Here is a 4910-nt window from a genome sequence, read left to right as displayed (position 1 = left end):
ATTTGCAAAATTGGTAAAACACCCAAGCATTTTATGTTTAATAAAGACTTTCCTAGCTTCTCTAGCTACATCTCCAAATTCTCTAAGAAGGGTTTCTAAAACAAAATCTTTCTTTTCTCCTTCTTCCATATCACAAAGTGTAAGAAACATATGTTGTATTATAGGATTAAGATTAACAAATCTAGCTTCCAACATGCGTACTGAAGAGGCAGTAGCACTTTCATAATTAGGAACAACTTCCACTAAGGATCTATCTTCAAAAAAATTAACCGTACTAACATGAGTGAAAAATTCTTCTATATTATCTCTTCCAATGATGGACCCATGCCCTACCGATATATCTTTCAAAGTAAACTTAGGGAAAAGCATGATGAAATAAACAAATGTAAACTAATAAAGTAAATGCAAGTAACTAAATTTTTTGTGTTTTTGATATAAAGAAAGCAAACAAAACATAAAATAAAATAAAGTAAAGCAAGACAATAAACAAAGTAAAGAGATTGGATGTGGGAGACTCCCCTTGCAACGTGTCTTGATCTCCCCGGCAACGGCACTAGAAAACAGTCTTGATGGCGCGTGATGCACACGTCCGTTGGGAACCCCAAGAGGAAGGTGTGATGCGCACAGCAGTAAGTTTTCCCTCAGAAAGAAACCAAGGTTATCGAACCAGTAGGAGATGAAGGCCACGTGAAGGTTGTTGGTGGAGGAGTGTAGTGCGGCGCAACACCAGGGATTCCGGCGCCAACGTGGAACCTGCACAACACAATCAAAATAGTTTGCCCCAACTTAACAGTGAGGTTGTCAATCTCACCGGCTTGCTGTAAACAAAGGATTAAATGTATGGTGTGGAGAATGATGTTTGTTTGCGAAGAACAACAGAGAACAGAGATTGCAGTAGATTGTATTTCAGATGTAAAAGAATGGACCGGGGTACACAGTTCACTAGTGGTGTCTCTCCAATAAGATAAATAGCATGTTGGGTGAACAAATTACAGTTGGGCAATTGACAAATAGAGATGCACATACATATCATGATGACTACTATGAGATTTAATTAGGGCATTACGACAAATTACATAGACCGCTATCCAGCATGCATCTATGCCTAAAAAGTCCACCTTCGGGTTAGCATCCGCACCCCTTCTAGTATTAAGTTGCAAACAACAGACAATTGCATTAAGTACCGTGTGTAATGTAATCAACACAAATATCCTTAGACAAAGCATCGATGTTTTATCCCTAGTGGCAACAGCACATCTGAAAGAGCAAAGTCTAAACCTCGTGTTTTGTGTGTTTGATGACAACACTTGAGTTATCTCACCGTGTGCCTTGAGTATCATTGCTAGATTTGCAAGTGCAAGGTGACCTCGTTGGACACATCAAGATCGGAGGACTGAAGCGTAGTTATGGGTAGCTGTAGGTTTTCTGGTTTTGTGTGTGTTTCGCGAGGTGACATGGCTGGAGAGAAAAAGGGAAGAAAACCAGTTTTAGCCAGGCCGGTACTACCGGTACCTGTAGCGGTAGTACCGCTACCCCTATAGGTACCGCCTCACGGTACCGCTCTGAGTTCTGCGCTGGAATTTTCCCTTAGTACGAGTTACGGTACCTCTGCGGTACCTGGAGCAGTAGTACCGCTCACGAGCGGTAGTACCGCCCATGGTACCGCCCAGGTACCGTAACTAGTTACGGCAGTACCGCTCTGGTACCGCTCCGGTACCGCTTTGGATCCAGTAAGGTTTGGACCCCATTGCGGTACCTCTAGCGGTAGTACCGCTCTGCGTCCACGTGGACCAGATCTGGGGAATTCGAGCTCAGAGCGGTAGTGCCGCTTTCCAAAAGCGGTAGTACCGCTTAGGCAAAAACTGGACATAACGGTTGGATTCGGGGGAGCCTATTTAAGGGCTCCTTCTTCCCCAGCTCGTTTTCATCTCTTCCTTCTCTCTCTCCTCCATTGTTGCTGAGCTTAATCCTTGAGGATCTCCCCAACCATCCAACCAATCTTGCTCAAATTTTGAGGTGTGGTGGAGGAGACCTCGATCTATAGTTCTACCAAGAGAGATTTCACCAATACTTGCTATTCCTTAGTGGATCTTGGTGTTAGGGTTCCTATTGTGGGATATTGGAGGAAGTGCATCCATGGAGGCTAGCTTGGTGATGTACTAGCCCCATGGATTGTTGGGAGCCTCCTTGTGGTGTGGAGCTCGCCCCAACCTTGTGAAGGAATCACCGCCTCGACCGGTGCCTTAGTGGAGAAGGGGGAGCACCTTTGTGGAGCTCTCTCGAGGAAGAAGGTGAGGCCTTCCTTCGTGGTGTGGCCGTCTAGCCTCTTGTGTGAGGCTAGCACCTCCTCAACGCAGACGTACTGCCTTTTGTGGGAGGAACTGCGACAACAAACCTCGCCTCGTCTCCGCGCCCTCCGGTTGTCCCGCTCCTTACTCTTACTATCTTGTCATTGTTCGTTTGCTTGTTGCACTTGCTCTAGGATCATTGTAGGATCACCAACACCACTAAAGCAATCACATTTATCTTCCGTTGCACTAAAATTGAAAAAGGTTAAAACTTGACGTAGCAACCATTCACCCCCCCTCTTGTTCGCTACGATCCATTCAATTGGTATCAGAGCAAGGTTTTCTTGCTCGGGCTTTACCGCCTAAGAAATGGCCGAACAAGATGCGGGTGTGGCGAATGGGTCACCTTCCCTTGTGCCACCCGCTCCACCATCTCCCGTCGATACCACAACGGCTACGTTGGATGACCTCAAGAAATTGGAGTCATCCATCGTTAACCAAATGAAGGCGATGATGATGGAGTTGGTTGCTCAAAAACCAAACCCTAGTGTTGATCCTCAAGCAAGTGCCGAGAACCCCCCACCAAAAGCTACTCCCTTTCCTCTTGTTGATTTTGTCGCGCAAGCGACAAAAGATCCACAAAAGGAAGGGCTTGGGGAGACCGGCACTTCAAGAAAGGGGAAGGATGAGACACCGGTTGCGGAACGTCTAGGGGGTTATCATGAGGTGCCACCACCAAGTGATTACACCATAAACGTTTCAATACCTATGCCACATATCTTGTCGCATGGTTCACCACCGTTACTTGAGTCAAACAACTTTGAAAATTGGCAATTCTTGATGAAATCTCATGTGCGCAGCGCATCTACTGAGCTTTGGCGCATCATTAAGGAAGGCTACTCACCACGAGATCCAAAGAAATTGACAAGAAGAGATGTGGTGGATGACCAACTCAACGCCACCGCCATCAACATGATTCACATGGCCGTCACGCCAAAGGACCGCGCTCATATCCGCTCGCTCAAGACCGCCAAGGAAGCATGGGATAAACTCGACAAGCTCTTTCTCGGAAATGCGAGCATCCAAAGCTCTCGTTTCGATGAAGTGAACAATATGGCCGACAATTTCGTCATGATTGAAGGAGAGACCCCCGAAGAAATGTATCGGCGCCTCATCGCTCTCGCCGTACAAATGCAAGATCTTGGAGCAATGTTCGTGGATGACCATTGGATCAAGCGCAAGTTCTACAACGCTCTCCTCCCTTATGAGGAAGTGAAGTTGACGGCCATCCGCCAAAATGCCTCCTTCCGTGCTATGACATCCGATGAAGTTCTTAGCGAAGTCATCGCTTTGGACATCTCCAAGAAGAATGCGGAGGATCTTGTTGCTCGCGCCCACAACACACGCAAGCCCAACCTTGAATTGAAGATGAAGGTACATGAGGCTAGTGAAAGCGATGAGGATCCCATGGAGTGGGGACCGGATGATCTCAAGATCAATTATCATGAGCACATGGCTCTCGCCGCCAAGAAATTTTGGGATGGTAACAAGTCCCGAAGCACAAGACCAAGAAGATCACGTGATTCTCCAAGAAGTTTCTCCAAGAGCCCAAGGGAAGGGCAAAAGGGGAGAACATGCTACAATTGCGGTGACAAGAGTCATTTTGTCGCGGATTGTATGTTTGAGAGAAGAGAAGATCATGGTGGAAGACTTATCCGCAAGGAAAAGTTCAAGTCACTCTCAAAAGGATTCTCCAAGTTCTCCCCCAAGTCCGATGACGACAAGGTCTCCTTCACCAAGAAGCCTAGAGCCTTCATCATTCGAGAAGAATACTCCTCCGATGAGGATGAAGATGTGGGGACAAGGGCTCCAACAAGGAAGGAGAGGGAGTGGCCGCCATCGCCATTACCACCCCCTCTATCTCCCTCTTCGACTCTCCTAATGAGAACCTCGCCACCAACAATGCTCGTTGCCTTATGGCAAAGGCATCCTCGGAGGTAAAATCCCCTTCCAAACCATCACCCGTGACTAATGCCCTATATATTGATGATGCCACTAGTCTCACCGTTAAACGTGAGATTATGGGTTTGGATGCTTTTCTCACTAACATGCAAGGGGATACCAAGACTCACGTTGGGGCTCTCTTGAGCCAACTTGGTGCGGCACAAGACCTCATAGAGGAGAAGGAAAGGTTGGAAAGGGAGGCGGCAAATGAGATTGCCTCGCTCAAAGAAGAGCTTGAAGATGAACAAAATTTGCGCATGTCTCTTGAAGCTAGTGTCATTGTCCTCGAAGACACCAACAAGGCTATTGTCTCCCAACTCATCAAGGACCGAGATGATACTCTTGGTTTGATGGGTGAGCTCAAAAAGAAGGTGCTCTCTCTTGAGGAAGCTAACAAAGAGAAAGATGATGAAGACCCCAACTCTTGCCATGATGAGCTTGTTGATCAAGTTGCTTCTTTGAGAAAGCACAATGCTTTTCTCTTGGAAGTCAATGCTCTTCAAGAAGAAGCCTTGGATGAATATTACCGCTTGTGCAAAGAGAAGACCTCATGTTGCAACCATGAAGAAGAAATTGCCGCTCTTGAGTCCACCAAGGCCAAGCTATTGAGTTTGAGTA

The sequence above is a fragment of the Lolium perenne genome, chromosome 2 (assembly GCF_019359855.2).
Source record: "Lolium perenne isolate Kyuss_39 chromosome 2, Kyuss_2.0, whole genome shotgun sequence".
NCBI lineage: Eukaryota > Viridiplantae > Streptophyta > Magnoliopsida > Poales > Poaceae > Lolium > Lolium perenne.
Note: the sequence above shows the minus strand (reverse complement) of the source record.